The sequence below is a fragment of the Eucalyptus grandis genome, chromosome 3, assembly GCF_016545825.1.
Source record: "Eucalyptus grandis isolate ANBG69807.140 chromosome 3, ASM1654582v1, whole genome shotgun sequence".
NCBI lineage: Eukaryota > Viridiplantae > Streptophyta > Magnoliopsida > Myrtales > Myrtaceae > Eucalyptus > Eucalyptus grandis.
The window spans coordinates 21,379,341-21,398,315 of record NC_052614.1 but is presented as its reverse complement, the minus strand read 5'-3'; the positions used below and the strand labels follow the sequence as shown (position 1 = coordinate 21,398,315).

Here is an 18,975-nt window from a genome sequence, read left to right as displayed (position 1 = left end):
AATCTACTATGGTGAGAAAATAACGAGACCCATTATAATTTATTGTATGATAAGGTCCCCAAATATCCACATGAATCAAGGAAAAAATCTCACTAGCTCGGGAGCTACTAGACGGAAAGGGCGTACGAGATTGTTTGGCAAGGGGACATATGGGACATTGTGGACAAGGAAAAGAGGCACCGTGGCCCAATCTCAAATGCATAATGAAATTTTTATCATCGGTTGTTAAGTTACACAATGATGATTTATTCAAGGAATTGCAGGAAAAATTGAAATTACTTGGAAAACTTGTCCAGAAAAAAAGTCCTTCATAGAGACTACCCAAGTCCATCAGTTTCCCAGTCAAAAGGTCCTGAAATAAACAGGTGTCAGCATTGAAAACTACCTAGCATGAATTTTCTTGGCAGGCTTTTGACATAGAAATCAAATTAAATTGGAATTCTGGGACATAGAGAACATTTCGAAGAATGATATGGGGACTGAGATTGACTGTTCCCGTCACATTGACGTGAGTAACATTTCCATTGGGTAATTGTATAGAAATAGGAAAATTCAATTTGTCATTTATACTCGAGAAAAATCCCTTGTCACATATAATATGATCGCTTGCCCCTAAATCAATTATCCATGCCTTTCTGGAGATAGAATTAATCAAGCAATGGGTAAATTCAATCTGTTATTTATACTCGAGAAAAATCCCTTCTCACATATAATATGATCGCTTGCCTCTGAATCAATTATCCATGCCTTTTATGGAGATAGAATTAGTAATACCTGAGAAACTCCCTCCTTTGTTTGAAGTATCCAATTTTTGCAGTGCCTGCATCAGTTGATGATACTGACCATATGAAATGGGCTGTTCAGTATTTTACCAATCAGTCTAGTAATTTGGTAAGCTGCTGAAATTTTTTTCTCCTTTTCACTGGGTTTTCCATGCAGTTTCCAGCAATTGTCAATCACATGGTTAGTACGTTTGCAACATCCGCAAAATAATTTACCCTTTCCTTTGAAATGTTTTTGCAAAATTCCTTGATGATGTGCCAAAGATCTGGCCGTCCATCCCTTTAAGCGTGGGCTCCTGTCCGCCGTTCGATTCAATCACAAGATCGGACCCTTGCGAATCGTTTGATCCTTACATCCCATATGGACCGTCCATCCAATCCCTTTTAAAGGCTCGTGACTCCTCTTCTCCGAACCCTAATGTTGCTCGCCTCTCTTTCTCTCGATTGAGGGTTAGGGTCTTGGTGGCCGCGTCTCGCCGCTCACCGCGGGCTGCAAGGGTGATGCTCTTGCTACTCCTGGTGTGTTCTGGCACTGCGAGTCGCTAACTCTTCTCCTGTACAGCCAATTGAAAAATCCGTCCGATTGGTGGCATGGGATCCATTGCGAGGATTTGTGAACGAAAGCCGAGGTATGTTTCTTCAAAATAAGGAGAAAGCGTGTAGCTTTTTTCCTGTCTTTGATGGATCTATACTGCTTGATTGTGGATTCTAGGCCCTCAAGCTTTTCCTCAACCGCTTCGAGGTTATTCCACAGAGACGAGAGCTTGTTGAAGCAGGCTGTGACCGTCATGTTCCCTTGCTTCAACTCGCTGAGTTCCTGCATTAAGGTAAAGATTTTAGCCTGATCTAATTTCCTGTACATCTCTTTGATGTTTTCCCACATGTTTTTAGCGTCTTCTGTTGGTGGGAGTCTAGCCACGACCTCTGGGGAGATGCAATTGTTGATCCAAGTTTGGACCAGGCAGTTGCTCTTCCTCCAGAGTCGGGCTAGGCATTCATTGATGGGTACTAGAATGGTTCGACGAGGAAACCATCTTTGTCTTTCGTTGCCGGGGCACGTCGGAATTCCTGTGACTACCTCATATAATTCTCTGGCCCGGTCAACTGCTGGCTGATTAGCCATAGTTCTGGTCTATCGGCAGTGGAAACGAACAGTGGGTTGCTGGGTTCTAGTTGTCCAGTGAGTGCCGCCGCTAGAAACAGTAGAAAACCGAGTGCGAGGTTCAAGTAGGTATTCGTTCCTGACCCGATTCGCTTGACTCGATCGGGTAACCCGCATTAGAAAATCCCGGGTAGGGATTTGTTCCTATACCCGGTTCACCTGACCCGCTTGTCCGCTCCAATCCGGTGGCTGGGCTTGCCCCATTCGTGGCTGGCGGGCTCCCATCGGCTTGGATGTAGCTCTGGTGGCCCACATGTGCAGGTGATGACGAATTTGGGCTTGGCCCAAAATAAATTGGATAGGGAATCCATTGGTAAGGTTGGCTCATCAAGGGTTACCCCAAGTTGAACTGAATTTGCGTGGGCCGCCACTGTATCGGTTGGGCTTGAGTCGGCTGTTGCTCCACAATCGAAAGTGTCGTAGGGTGATTCTGAGCCTGCGAGTGTTGAGGTGTAGCTTCTGCAGTTGATTGATTACCGGTGGCAGAGGCGCTGTCTTGCGGGGAGGCCATGGTAAGTAAAAAAATTCCTTCCTTTTCAGATTGATCCTAATGCCGAATGTAATCTCTTTCGTAGGTTGAAGATTTTTCTAGCAGAAGGTCGAGGCGGAAGCAATTCAGAAGCCTGGAGGCTTTAATACCATGAAAGAAAGTAAAAGGAAAAGGAAGGAAAGGAGAATGAAGCTGGAGGCTTGAAGAATTTTTGTATAATCTCTTGTATGCTTTGTAAATGTACAGACTCCCAAAGATATAAGACTAGGTTTGTACAATTAATGGAATTAAAGAATTCTATGTATCAATCTAGATCTAAATCTAATCCTTAATTGATATATACATAATCGTAATCAAATCAAATCAAAATCTTCCAAGCCAAATGCCGCATATCTTCTAACAGAGAACGCCGACGTCCAAGTGCACGAGTATCTCACCAAGGGCCAGAACTACACTCAGCTGATGGGGAGGAGCAGGTACTGCCTGTGCCCGAGCGGGTTCGAAGTTGCGACCCCAAGGATCGTGGAAGCGATCTATGCGGAGTGCGTCCCGGTGATCATAAGCGGTCGTCGACTTCGGCCCGGCCCTCGACGACAAGCGGTCGTCGCTGCTGCTGCAGGAGCGCGGCCGGCGGCCGGTTCAGCCCCACCCGCTACTTCGTCGAGGAGGTCATTACCAGCTTCGATGAGACCGATCTCTACCGCTCCTGGGTCAAGGTAAGTTAGATCGAGAGCGCGCCGGCGGGGCCGTTTCGTCGACTTGCGGAGCGTGATTTGTCTGATGCGGAGTTTTTGCTCTGTGGTTTGGGGATTTGTGCAGGCCCAGGCGACGAGGAGCCCGCAGGAGAGGAACACGCGGCTGGAGAACATGTGCTGGAGGATTTGGAACCTGGCGCGGCAGAAGAAGCAGGTCTTTGCTCGTGTTGTGTGATTTCGTGCTCTGTTCGTCGGGGGGGAATCGATTCCGGTTCGATGTGGATTTTCAGAGTTTCCGTCGTCGTCGTCGTCGTCCGAGTATCTTGTTTACTTTCACTTTGATTGAAAGTAGATGGTGGTCGATGTTATCGCTTGTGATTACGTGCTGCGGATTTTTTTGGTTCATCTGCAGGAGAAAGGACTTGGTTTGGGGAATTTGGCGGTTGTTTTGAATGGCTCTACTTGTCGGCTAAAGTTAGCTTAACTAGTTCTATTCTTGTTGTTTTGGGAATTGCTGGGGCCGGAAACTCAGTCTAGCTTGGGATTTTATCCGAATAGTTTTGTTCTGTGCGAGTATGTGGAGTTCATTGTGTGAGTTAAAAGAGCAAGGCTTGGAAACTTTTCGTTTCCTGAATTCTTCTGGCAAGAGGATGGAAGCGAACCGTATCCCATAAGTATTGGTTTTGATATTTTTCCCCCTCAATTAAGATGGGGGACGAGGAACAATTGAGAATTATGATTTTCTCTGTTTTCTTTATGGTCCCTCTTGAATACTGATTCTTTTCATTTCACTGGGCCGGGGTATAAGCTCCCATGAAGTTGATAACTGTGAAATAGCTGTAGATATTAATTCAAGGTGAGTAGCTTATAGAAGGATGCTTCATTTTTGTGGCCTTAAGGCTATTTTCTCACTAGAAGACTGATTTCTACTGGAATTAATTCATTTAACTTGCATTTGGCATCTATGATTTCTATGCAATAGGCTGTTTTCTTTTATAGTTCATATGGTTTTGTTTTGGAGGCGGGATTCATAACTGATACTGTGATATTACTTTCTGCAAATTGAGAGAACATAAATGTATTTCTGTTCAGGCTTTAAGTAGACTATACTGATTTCAATTTGTTGTGTCCATCCTGGACTAGCTTGAAGGTGAAGAAGCCCAGAGAAAAGCTAAGCGTCGACTTGAACGTGAAAGGGGTCGTAGAGAAGCGACTGCGGACATGTCTGAGGACTTATCTGAGGGAGAAAAGGGTGATGCAGTCAGCGATATATCGACTCATGGTGATAGCAACAGAGGCTGATTGCCTAGGATAAGTTCTGTTGATGCAATGGAGACATGGATTGGTCAACAGAAGGGGAAGAAGCTTTACATTGTATTAATAAGGCATGTGCTGTTATATTCTGTTCTGTGCAACTCTGTCCATTTGAAGTGCCGTCAAAGAAGAAAGTGGTCTACCCCTGCATTCATTAGTTCACTTATGCTTTTAGAACTTGATGAGACAAATGTGGCCACATACACAACTTGATTTTCTTACAATGCGACCATGTTTGTCTGGACAATGGAAAGAAACTTTTATTAACTGTTAGTGTAATGTATATGTTTCCATTGAATATGAGAATGTATTTGGTTTATTTTCTTAATCACTGCTGTTGTCTGCAGTCTTCATGGCCTTATATGGGGTGAAAACATGGAGGTTGGCTGTGAGTCAGATACTGGTGGTCAGGTAGATTTGAGCTGTGATCTCTGATTTTCTTGTTTTGTCCGAGAAAGTATCATTATCTTTTGACTTCATAAAGGCTCTGATAATCCTTGCTTTGGGTACATATTTGGAATGGTGATTTTATTCCTTATTTCAAGCTGAAAAGTGGAAGACTCACTGTGGGTCATCAACCCACATCATCTCTTTAGGTCAAGTATGTCGTTGAACTTGCAAGGGCATTAGGTTCAATGCCAGGCATTTATCGAGTGGACTTGCTTATTAGACAGATATCGTCACCAGACGTTGATTGGAGTTATGGCAAACCCACGGAGATGTTGTCTCCAAGAAATTCTGAAGGTTTATCGGACGGACGAAATGGGAGAGAGCAGTGGTGCTTATATCGTCCGTATACCTTTTGGACCAAGAGATAAGTATATTCCAAAGGAACTTTTATGGCCCCACATCCCTGAATTTGTTGACGGTGCACTCAGCCATGTAATACAAATGTTAAAAGTCCTAGGAGAGCAAGTCGGCGGTGGCCAACCAGTGTGGCCTGTTGCCATCCATGGTCACTATGCTGATGCTGGGGACTCCACTGCTCTTCTATCTGGGGCTCTTAACGTACCAATGCTATTTACTGGTTACTCACTTGGTCAAGATAAGTTGGAACAACTCCTCAAGCAAGGCCGTCTGTCCAGGGATGAAATCAATACGACATACAAGATAATGCGCTGAATAGAGGCAGAAGAACTGTCTCTTGATTCCTCTGAGATAGTGATAACTAGTACTAGGGAGGAGATTGATAAGCAATGGCGCTTGTATGATGCTTTTGATCCGATATTGGAGAAGAAGCTACGAGCAAAGGATAGAGCGCAATGTAAGCTGCTATGGAAGGTTCATGCCGTGCATGGCTGTAAGTATTATAAATTCCTTTTTTCTCTCCTCTTCTGACATAACTCTCTCATTCTTTACCGTTGTTTATTGCATGATGGATGTGACAATCTTTTGCGCACCTTTTGTTTCCATGCCTGTTTAAAACTGGCTTACTAATGCTGAAATGGTTCTTCAGTGAACTATGCAAATTAATCATTATCTACATTCTGCTTGGGTGCTTTTTGGTTGATTGTTGACGAGAGAAAAGTAAATAAGCAGCAAGCTTTATATATACATATACATATATGATATTTTGTGCATGTGTAGATATTGTTATTGTTGATGATGCTGTACCATAAGGTGGACTAAACAATTCTGGGGCACCAATTCAGATAATACCTCCGGGAATGGAATTTCACAATATTGCTCCACAAGATGGTAATATGGATGCGGAGATGGAAGGAAATGATGATCATCCTACTACCCCGGATCCACCTCTTTGGACCGAGGTTCGTTACTAATTTGTTTGAAAAAGCTAAGATTTTGAAGAATGGCTCAAGTTAATCTTCTTCCAGCACATGCATTGGCATGGACTCACTTTCGATTTGTAATAATGCAGATAATGCGATTTTTCAATAACCCTCGGAAGCCCATGATACTGGCACTTGCAAGGCCACACCAAGAAGAACATCACGACACTGGTCAAAGCATTTGGAGAATGCCGATCATTACAAGAACTGGCTAATCTGGTAATATAGTCTAAGATCATTACCATTGTATTTGTTTGGTAAAGTATCTTCTCGATTATGCTTATGAGACTCTGAAGAGTATGGTAACCTCATTTAGCACTTTGTTATACAAACTCTCATTATGGGTAATCGAGATGGCATTGAAGAAATATCAAGCACAAATGCTTCCGTTCTCCTGTCTGTGCTGAAGCTTATTGTCAAATATGATCTTTATGGGCAAGTGGCATATCTTAAACACCACAAACAGTCTGATGTTCCTGATATGTATGGGCTAGCTGCAAAGACAAAGGTAACTTTGGAGTATTGTGCTAAACAAGTTGTCTGTGAGAATACAGTTGTTCATTTTCCCAAGAGAGCTGTTGCATCTTACTGATAGTCTATTTTTTTCGTATGTTTCTTTGGTACTGACATCTTGCAAACCATTTGCTTAGAACATACACCAGAACAAGCAACCCCATTTTGATTACTTAAGTCAGCCATATTTGTTCTATATCATGTTGTGCAGTTATTGCTTTGATTTAGTCAAGATTATATGCTACACTCTACACATATGCCAGTGCCCACTTGCATGCATTTGTGCGATTTTCTGCTGAATGACTATTGATCTGAATTTTTTCAGGGTGTTTTCATCAATCCAGCTTTCATCAAACCATTTGGGCTTACCTTAATAGAGGTGAGCATTACTTTGTGAAGTGTTTAATCTTCTCAAGTCATTATACGATGAGAGTTCTTCCTCTTTTGTCACAGTCAGCAGCTCATGGTTTGCCAATTGTTGCCACAAAAAATGGAGGTCCTGTTGATATACACGGGGTATGCCTCATCAATCATGAGCTTTTAAACAATTTTTCTATGAATATATGATATTATTCTTGGTATTAGATCTCCAGATCCAAACTGACTGACGTGAACAAAAAGTGCAGGTTCTTGACAATGGCCTTCTTATCGATCCCCACGATCAGCAGTCGATTGCTGACGCTCTTCTGAAGTCGGTGGCAGATAAACATCTCTGGGCTAGGTGCTGGCAGAATGGACTGAAGAATATTCACCTATTTTCATGGCTGGAGCATTGCAAGACTTATCTCTCTCAAATAGCAAGTTGCAAGCCCAGGCATCCACAGTGGCAAAGAAGTGAGGATGGTCTTGGAAATTCAGAATCTGATTCGCCAAGTGATTCTTTGAGGGATATCCAGGATCTGTCCCTAAATTTGAAGTTCTCATTGGATGGGGAGAAGAATGAAGCTAGTGGAAATGAGAATTCTGTAGGATCTGAAGAGAATGCAGCAGATAGAAAAAAAAAAGTTAGAGAATGCTGTAATGACATCGTCCAAAGGTATTTTAAAGTATAAGAAGACGGGATTAGTGGAGAAATCTGATCCGAATGCCAACTCTTCTGAATTTCCACCCCTGAGGAGGAGAAAGCACATCTTTGTCCTTGCTGTGGACTGTGATTCACTGACAGATCTTCTTGAAATCATACAAAAGGTTTTCTCTTCTGTGGAGTATGAGAGGAATGAAGGCTCCATTGGATTTGTACTGTCAATGTCTTTGACGATGTCTGAGGTTCACAGTTTTCTAGTTTCCAGGGGTTTGAGTCCTATGATTTCAATGCATTTTTCTGCAACAGTGGTAGTGATCTCTACTATCCATCTCTCAATTCTGAGAACCGTCCGTTTGTGATCGATTTCTACTACCATTCACACATTGAATATCAATGGGGTGGTGAAGGGTTAAGGAAGACTTTGGTTCATTGGGCAGCTTCTATTAATGACAAGAACGCTGAAAATGAAGCCCAGATTGTCACTCTGGCAGAGAAGCTCTCCACCGACTACTGCTACACCTTCAAAGTGGAAAAGCTGGGAATGGTACACCTCATCTCTTTGTAACTCTGTTTTTAGTGGGATGGTCATTGCAAGTTTTTGTTGATACAGATGAGGGGATTCTGGGATTTTGCTGATTCTGTCACTGTCCTAGTATTCTGGTTGAAATAAGTGAGAGCCTCTGACAGTTGGTCCTGCAGGTTCCCCCAGTTAAGGAGGTGCGGAAGATGATGAGAACTCAGGCTTTATGTTCGCATACTATTTATTGCCATAATTGGACCAGGCTGAATGTCATTCCAGTTCTGGCATCTCACGCCCAAGCACTTAGGTGTTGCTTTTCCTATTGTCATGGATGACCTGAAAATATCTGATGGAAATAAGTGCATTTGGTCAAAACATCATGCTTGTTTAAATTAGGTTGCAAGACATTTGTTTTGTTTGAAACGTGCACATTCGAGGCATTGATATTCGTGTCTATTGTCCCCTTAGATATGGATGTGATGAGCATGGCTTGAATCCAAATAATGGCACCTAATAGTCTAGCTACAGCACTCTGGTCAAGATTGTCATAAAAGCACAGAACAGAGTAAGGATGATTCATTGAACATCAATGACCAATGAACTAGAGAGTTAAGGTATATGGAATGGGAAATGCCTTCTACAGACCTAGAAAGATGAAGCAAATTCCACAGTTTGCTGAAGTTTTGGTAGCTGTAAGAAGGGTCATGCGGATTTGGGAAACATGTGGAGTCCTGCAACCAAGCTCTTTTATGTGGAACTGCATGGAGCATGCCTGATCTCCATATACCTAATGTCCCGCGAACAATTTACTTGTCTTGTAACATCAATTGATAAGAGTACTAAACGCGGTCATAAATGGCTGTTACCTGTAATAGGCACAACGGCATGACTAGACTATGATAATACTTCCCTAGCCATACTACAGATACATTTTGTCTCAGTGCACTGCGTCTCCTTGTACTCTGTTGTAGGGATGTCCGTTATTTGCATCATGCTTGATTGGCTCTGAATTGAACTCAAAATATATGTCGTCGGTACTTATATGTGCGATGGGGAGTCGACCTATCAAAGATGGTGGTTTTTGTTGGAGAATGTGGTGACAACGATTACGAAGGATTGCTCAAGAGGGTTGCACGCGAGTGCTATACTTAAGGGGGTTTGTGGCAGCGCCAGCAATCAATTCCATGCCAACAGAAATTATCCTCTTTCAGATGTCATGCCCTTTAACAGCCCAAACATTGTTCAGACACCTCAAGACTGCAGCGGCGATGACATTTGGGCCTCTCTGGAGAATTTAGGAGTCATGAAAGAGTGAAAGATTCGAGTGAAAGATTCTTCTCCATGGCCTGTTCCAGAATTTATCACGAGAGGTGCTCGTTGTCATCCCTTGCAGCTTCACATTTATTCCTTTGCTCCCCTTTCAAGATGCGTTCCCGTTACTCTTACTTGATGATGAAGCCTTCTACTGCTTGAATCCGAGCTGTTTTTTTTTTTTTCGTTTTGTGCCTCAAAAGGTCCATCGTTCTCTTCTTTTTATTCATTTCCTTTGGCCACAAGGTCCTGAGAAGGCCATTATCTTGCTGTTTACTTGTATGTTAGTGCCGGTGCATCTTCTGATGCTTTTCATTTGGACATTATAACTAGTGGAGATCCTTATCTCCCAAGACATCTGAGGATGAACATGATGCATATATATAAATGGCCCTCGCCCCCTTTCGCACGCCCGCATGCGCACGTGCAACTCGAAGCTTGACCAAACAATGGCATATATATCCACAAGTACTCTCACATTCTGTGATCAGTTTCATTTGTTACTGGGGCACCGATCCTTCTGTCAGGATACTGGTCTAATTATTCGCAGGATCCAGTCACATGTTTCACCCTGTTTACTCTTTTAACTCCATGGTACTGGATTTGGTGAATCGTGGAGTTGATTTCCATGTTTAATCGCAGATGCAAGGCCAACTCTTATCACCAAATGCAACTGATGTCATTTTCGAGCTATTCACTGATTCAGCTAGCATCTTCCACGCAACTTATGAGGTTACCGGTCGGTATGCTACAAGTTGGGTACCGGATTTGTTGGGGTGCCTCGTAATGGGAAAGAGGAATCATTTCCTCCGTACATGAAAATGAGCCAGTTTTGTTCTCGAACATCCATCAATATGTATGGAAATAAGTTGGTCATTATCAAAGAAAAAGACCATAAATTGTATAGCGTTGGTTTCTCTTCTAAAATTTGATTGATATTGCGTTTGGTGGACAAAAGAAAACATTCTGCAATGTAAAGTTTCGAATGTTTGCTGTTTCGACCTTCGAGGGAAGTAGAAAGTGGAGGACATTTGGGGCATTGAGAAACATCTTCCCTTTGTAAAGTAATATAGTAGTTTATAGTCCCCGAAGTGTGCTTCGGTCCTGGAAATCTAAACAGCGCAGTGAATAATTTCTAACGTTTTGGTTTCTTTCTTTTATTTTCAGTCCCTGAGATGGTGGTTCTGATCTCTTCCATGGGTTTTGTTTGCTTTTGTTAGGGTGGACGTCACCAGAGTCTTTGTACTTATATCCAAAAATCAAAACTCTATCTGTACTTCTTTTGGGAAGAGCCTCTTTACTTTTTTGTGTGTATGAGCGCGCGCGTGTGAGAAGAGCCTCTTTACTTTACCTCAGTTCCTCTGTTATGTTTTGTCCCTATTGCTGGTAAATTTTTGTCGATGTGGATAACCAAATCGCCAAGTTGGACGTCGAAATACAAGTGTCCTACTATGATTCATGAAATTTTTTTTAAGTGACACCAAATGGGCATCACATTACTCAGTATAAAAATTGAGAGACCACGTCGCCAAGTTGGACGTCGAAATACAAGTGTCCTACTATGGTTCATGATTTTTTTAAAGTGACACCAAATGGGCGTCACATTACTCAATATAAAAATTGAGAGAGAGAGAGAGAGAGAGACTATGGCCACTCAAGCTTCGTGAAGCTCGGGCCATGATTTCTTAAGTTCCGTGTTCACAACCATGGTCTCGAGTGGAGATCATGACCAGGTATTCAACAAAATTAGAGATTCTGAATCGATGGGGTGTTAGATTTTGTGGGTTTGATTTGGATTTGGTGGGGTTCAAGAAGAAGAAAGTTGCGAACAATGTCAACGTTGGAAAAATGAAAAAAACCGTCAGCAACTTTTTCACGTCCAAGGACGACCGGATACATTTTAGAGGGAAAATTTATCCCAAAAATCCTAAACCTATTATAATGGGTTAATTCAGTACCTAAACTTTTTAATTTGATTAATTTACCTAACTTTTTGATGATTTACTAATATAATTATTTTGGTAATTTTCGATGGAAATTATTAGCATAGACACCATGCCGTTCTACATAGTACAATTGTACTAACGTTGACAATTTTTGTAATTTTTGTATTTTTGTATTTTGTATTTTTTCTTATTTCTTTCAGCTGGTCTGCAGCCTTGATAATTATGGCCAGTGTTGAGGTGGATGATTTTTGCTATCTTTTTTTTTTTTTCTTTTTTCTTTTTTCGGTTATTCTTTTTCCTCCATCAAAAATGAGAGCCAGTCTTACTAGAAAGAAAAGAAATGAAAAAAAAAGAGAAAAATTATGGAAAATTTAAAAATTTATAAAAAATATTTACATTAGTAATTTTCAGTCAGATTGGCCATAAGAAACATTATCAAATCGTCAAAAGGTCAAAACTAGATCGACCGAATTAAAAATTTTGGTTGTCGTAAAATAAGTTTAGAATTTTTTAACAATTATCCTCTTTTAGCTATACTATGGGCAGTTTTGGAAAAAGAAAAGACCAGAAGAGCAGCTTAGATTTTTGGGCAAAAGTTTAGGGAACATTATTAACGTTACCCATTCTGTTACTGAAAGAAGATTGTTTTATGGGCTTTTTGTTGGATAACTGCGAGTCTCTCTCTCTGGTTTTGTTTAGTCGTTTTATTTTTGGTGTAAGTCTCTTTATTGATCATTCTTATTCGAAGCGAAACACGTTTCTAATGATTGTATCCAGACAAATGAGTTCCTTTTATCCGACAAAAAGTTTGCACAATCGATTTTTCTTTTTCTTGCTGCGGCAGGTGCAATTTTTAGGGGATCATATTCGAGTTTCTTTCCCCAAATTCACGTTCTTTATAATAAAAAAAAATTCACAAAAGATGATACTTTCAATCATATTTACCTAATGCAAGTACTTTCTGCCATGGAAACATCTATTTGATTTTTCGTAATTTCTCAATTTAAACCTCATTAATAGAAAATCTTAAAAGTTGCCTTCTTTTGATAGCACGGAAAAGTTATTTTTAGCAAAGATTCAATATTTCATTATGACAAAATAAAGTTTCGTATTTAATGCAAATATTAATCATTTAATAAAAGTGTATTATGGTTTGGTGTTCACAAAAAATCTATTTTATAATAACACAATAATTATAACCATCAGCAATTATTTAAAATTTTCAAAAAATGAACTAATTGAAAAGAGGCAACATAACTCTATGAGTAAAGTAACGATCAATTAGTATGATATCATAATAAATATTCATCATACAGTAAATTGACAGTCACATTAATATAACTACATATCATAGAAACGGAAGTAGGTCCCTACATTTTAGTCCTCGAAATATCCATAATTAATGGTAGTGGCTAAAAGATATACCCATAGATAAACTTGACAGAATTTATATACGGTTCATTCGAATTAATAACCAAAAAAAAAGAAAAGAAATTAAAATAATTCAAAATATATATCGTTTATTGTAAAAGATCATCTTAAATTATCTCATCCCATTAATATCCATATACCTAAAAAGTACAAAATCCAAATTCATTCGATTATAATAGTTTAGTCTAGTAACAAACAAGTATGCTAATTATGTGAATCCAATTTGTTAGTATGGATGTGTTTGTTTCATTGAATATTTCATTATAAGGAAAAATATTTTTAATGTAATTCATTTTCAAGGAAAATCAATTAGTGTTCAATTGTTTGACAGTTTAGGGAAAATATTTTATTTCTAGCCAGAAGGAAAAGTTTTTTTTTTTTTTTTTGGTAAAGAAGGAAAAGTTGTTTTTTTTTTCTTTTCACCAAAAAAAAAAAAAAAGGAAAAGTTGTTTTCTCTCAATCTAAGTTTCTTGTTTTACTAAATCGATTAATTTTCCATCACAAATACCAAAAAATTCAGAAAAAAAATAGTTTTCCTTCAAACAAACATACTCTAAATCATAAATGTATCATTGCGTTACCGACAATGAAAGAAAAATACTCAACAAGTCTTTTTGACAAGGGAAACTACCCAAAGGGGTTCGATGGATTGCCAAGTGAGTGCGAACTCTTGTGAGACAACACTTGTTTTTGGCATGGATTATCTCAAACCCTACTGACTGCAACTTGTTTTTCTCAATTTTAGTTTTGATTCCCACTAACCTATCACGGATCGATTAGAGGCCACGTAAAATGTATGAGTTTTGTTTTATTTTTGCAAACCAAAGATTTGGGCCACAGAGATTTTATTACATTATAGATTATTTAACGGTTGGTTTGGTACCTTTTCTCTTTTACAGAAAAACGTTCCATGCGATCTTTCTCATCATTTTATTATTATTATTATTATTATTATTATTATTATTATTATTATTATTATTATTACTTTGGAACGTGAAAGTCTAAATTAGTGCTAGAATGCGCAAACAACAAAATTTAAGAATGCAAATAATTAAGTAAATATAGTGATATAAACATAAATAAAGTTTAACAAAGTAAGAACCCGACCCATTTTGGACAAAATTGAACATCGTCTTATCACCAAGCTCCGGGACAGTGTACCGTTTAAACGTGCAATTAGTCTACCCTAAGGAATGCAAATTTCCCTAAACTATATGGTGATAATGAAACGTTAAACCCATTGGAATCGAAACCAAGTCTAGAATAAACTAAATCCTCTTATGCAATTCTCATCTAAATTCAATTTTGATTTTTTTATCTTATCATTTTTTATTCATGATGGAAATGACTTAAAACCTAAACTAGACTAGAGTATGCCGAGGTGTTATAGATCCAATATAATACTAGAGTTCGAATTAAAACAAACTACCAACGTGCAAAAACGACACGCAAATGACGCTAAAGGTGCGTTTGGTAACTATTATGTTCCCGAGAATAATTTCTGCTTAGAAATGATTTTTTTGTTCCTTAGACAAGTTTTTGAGCATTTCAAGACGTTTGGTAGCTGTTCAAAATTTCTATTCTCAAAATAAAAATGCGTTAGATAGGATCTCAAATTCTTTTGTGATTTATAATTTTTTAATTTTTAAAATAATTTTGTTCCATTTCTATCTTCTTTTTTTTTTTCTAAATCTTTTTTCCTTTCTTCTTCTCCTTCTTCCTTTAGCCGGCGAGGCTCAACCTTGCGGTGGCTTGGCGAGGATCGGCCAACGAGGCTTGGCCTCGCTGAGGGTTGGCAATGCTCCGGCAAGGCCATTGATCCTTGTCTGGCTGGTCACTAGCCATCGCCAAGGTTGGTGATAGGCTAAAGGAAGAAGAAGAACAAAAGGTAAAGAAGAAAAGAAAAAGAAAAGAAAAAGAAATGGTCTTGATTCTAGAGTTGTTATTGAGAACAAATAAGTAACTTTTTTTCTTCTTAATTCTTTTTCAGATCTATTTCTGGGGAAAAAAAATTACCAAACACATTTTTGTTCTTTTTTAAGAATAAAATCAGGCATTGTTTGGTCGGTACCAAGTAGCCAAATAGTGCCCAACTTGTCCGGACTGCTTGAGGTACTTTGTAAGGTCGAGGCAATAGCCGAGTGCTCGCCATGCATCAAACACTGCTCTGGACAATGGACTTTAGGTCTTCTTTTGGGTGTAAAAAATGGCACAAAAATGGCCCCTAGTGATCCCGATGCATCCACGGGACATGAGGGCTAATGGAGCCCAGCTCAAGACACCTCAAAGATGCGAGACGAAGCCGGAGTGGGCTCAAAGCCCATTGTCTAGTACGGATCAAATTTGGATAGTGTGGCTATGACCCCTATGCCCAATGGGAGGCTTGCTCTCTCAAGACCCCTACGATCAAGGATCTTTGTCCTTATCCCTTGGACTAGACACATCTTACTATGCTCAACTAGCAAATTGACCCAGCCAAACATGCTTGCCGACACTTTAGGATTCTCTAGGACTCATGAGGAAGCATCCTCTTCAAGTAGAATAAACATGTGGAATGCTCTAACAGCATAAAGAGAAGTCACCCGAAATCCCCTCCGACATCAAACTTTCAGAACTTGAATAGAGATACGAAGAGCAGCTCGCAATGCATAGCTTTGATGATTTAGATAATGACTACAAATCCTATGACGGAAGATAGACCTGTAGCTAGATTACTGTAGCACAGGTCACTGTAGCAATAGGTTAGAAAAATAACTGTTTACAGTCACTGTTTATATCACCTAGAATAATTTATGATCGGATTTTCCGTAGCCTCTATTTGTTTGTGACCTGTGAGCATGATCCTTGTTTACTTGTAATCTCTTAATGCCTATAAAAGACGAAGATAACGTAATGTGTTGGGCAGAGTCTCTTGAAGTAAAGTGCGTGTTTATGAAAATTTCCAATGTCTCTCTAAATACTTCTTATTCTCCAACCTGGTAGGATTTTCTAAGAAATGTAGCTCGGCTAGTTGGAAATGTTACCATCCTGACACCTTTGAGTGTATCTATGCTATGAACTAAATTTCTAGGTAGTTTGCTGCTAAAAGGCTGTCTAAAAAGGGCTTGAACAAGGTTCGCGTTCTGTGGGAAGGCATATCTGAAGCAACTAACTAAGTTTTCCTTGGTTCTAAGCATAGATCCCTTCAATCAAGGTTTGCCCACTTTGGAAAGGCATACCCGTAGCAATTGACTCAGTTTTCCCTAGTTCTAAGCATAGATCTCCTCAGTGGTATTAGAGTCATGGTTTTGTTTGTAATCTGGTTTGCTCCATGCGCTTAGCGGGTGAATTCAGTGCTAAGAAGATTTTCTCCATATCATAACTGATCTTGAAATCCTAGAAGTTCCAATTACTTTAACTTCTTCCCCATCTTCATCTTCTCTTTGAGACTTTCGTGTGTCAAATGCTTCTAAGATTGACTATCTTTATAAGGTCTCTCTTAGTGATGACACCAAGATCTCTGAAACTCAACTCCCTCTTATGAACCCATATTATGCTTTTGCTAAACCCGCCTTATCATTCTCTCCCATCCGATCTATCCGACAACTTATTCGTCAGACTCTTAAAGAAGTGAAAAAGTACGTACAGTCTTCTAACTTTGATCAACATTCCATTCCAGCAATTGAAAATGAGTATTTTGTTACTTTTCAAATTTCTTAGAATTCCCTAAACAATGGAACCAGTAGGGATACTTCCATGTCCATTATGGAACTGTATGTCTTGCCTTCAAATTTTATGATCGAAAAGGCTTGTCAGTTGTGGCCATAATGGCCTTATTGGATACTCAGTTCCTAAAATACCAGCATGCTTATATTGGCACCGTCCAAACCACTTTAAATGCTGGACAATCTTTATAACCTTATATCCAAACTTCAATGTTGCTCTTTGAGATCTTCAGCTACTTTCGTTTTTGAAGGTTCAAATTTAGCTCATTGGAGCACCCCAGATTGCTGATTCTATTGCAGCCAGATTGCACTACCATATGGTTTATTGAGTGCAGAACCATGTTCTTGATCTAAATTTCCAAAATGGAAATGAAGATGCCCTATTCATCTCCATGCAAAATGACCAGGCATCTTGCATCCATGTTTCGAGACAGATTCCAAAAGAGAAGTTGGCCAAACTCCTTCCAGAAACCTGGATTACCAACTTTGAAAAGTTGCATTAGAATAGCAAGCCTCTCCAGTCCTTGTATTCTAAATTTCCTAAAAAAAAAGGATGAAACTGTTGCCATCAAATTTGGCAAAGAAAAAGAAAATAATAATTCCATCTTCCAAGACTTGCTTATGATTGAACCATGCGTTTTAGAATCAATCTTTGAGCTAGACCCCAAAAAGCTTGTTAAATACTTCCATAGTAATGGAAATTCTGTCCATACTACAAGGACCGATATGGTCATTATTTTTGGGACCCTTTTTGCCTGTGTTCTTATTGCACAAATTCTTCTGACGAAGTAGACCCGAATACAAGGCCCATATGAAAACCCAAGAAACCAAAATATGGTGTATAACAAAGGTACTTAAATGGAGACTCCTCTGTTGATACCCTTAGTGAGTATGATAAGTTTCAAGTCATGGTTTCTTATGCTCCATCTCCACCACCATAATATACATCATCACCTCGCTCCACTAGATTTACCACCTACATCACCGCCCTTACCTCCTCAAAAAACCAGCCGTTTCCTCGTTCTATAAGCCAATCTTAAAGTAGGCAAAGAAAGCATTCAGACCCACTTAAAGTTCTAGGTGAAACATCACCTTGCCAGGAGAAGAAAGTTAGCTCATTCATCGCTATGTTTCAAGAGATAGACTTTCCTCCTCTTGTTAGAGAAAGTTCAAAACTTTCTTTCCCTGCCCCCGAAGAATTTATTGACCCTCAAGGGAGATATCGTCATGTTCCAAAAATACCGGCACCAACCGATGTGGATGAACATGAAAGGTAAAAAAGAATTTCTATTGTTGAAGCCATCTTGAATTGGCAATTGGAGACTCTTCTAGCACACAATAATGCTTTCAAGATGATTGATTCCAAAATCGTTAATGTATAGAGAGATATTAAGAGATATGATGAAACCATCAAGAAAATGCTTTCAGACTTTTAGAAAATGCTTCATGACTTTAAATTCGGACAATATTTGGGATATCATAATCTCGAAAGCCTAAAGGCGTAAATAGAGAAGCTCAAGAGACAAATTCAACTTTTTGAAGAAGGAAAATTCAAACCTTTTGATCCTTTCCCAACAGTGTCATGAAATGAGTACTTTCTTCCACCACCACCACAGAGCACTTCAATCTTTGCTGCTCTCGCAGAAATTTCTACTAGACAAGACAAAACTGATGTGGTAGAAATGCGAAACCGCCTTAGAAAATTGGATCGGCTAAGGAAAGAAAAGGGGAAGAAAAGATTCCTAAAAAATATTTGACTTCTATAAAGGAAAAGCTACATCAAATGATGCTATCCCAATGGACACCAAACAACACCAAAACAAACATTAAGGCTGTGACATCCTGAATTTCAGGTTTTGCTTTCGACTGATTGAGTTGGGCTTTTCATCGACGCGTCTATAGTGCTTTTCCCTAAGCTGATCACTTACGGAATAACTAGTCTATCATGTGAAGCCGTTAAGGGATTTTAACGCAATAGACTTGAGAATTCGAACATGAATCGACTGCTCGACCGTGCAAATTTGCAATGGTCATTACAGCATTGACCGATTAGAGATCGGAGATAGGTCGACTCGACAGAGCCATGTGATTAAGTGTAGGCGATTCCATCTAATTGCACAATTCTTGTCGATTGGCACTAGACCGATTTCTTTGTCGTTTTGGTATCTTGTGTTTCTATTTGAAATCTCGAGATTTCCACGACAACCGAGAGTCGCCAATGTGTCGAAGATGCACTTTGTGGCTCGAAAATAGTCGACCATAGGTCAAAAGCGTTAAAAGTTCATAAAAGCTA

At 39.5% G+C, this 18,975-nt stretch overlaps 1 pseudogene; it reads left to right on the top strand.

Moving 5' to 3' along the window:
- The first annotated feature begins 1,373 nt into the window (after positions 1–1,373).
- LOC104447346 lies at positions 1,374–9,162 on the top strand (annotated as a pseudogene).
- The last annotated feature ends 9,813 nt before the right edge of the window (positions 9,163–18,975 follow it).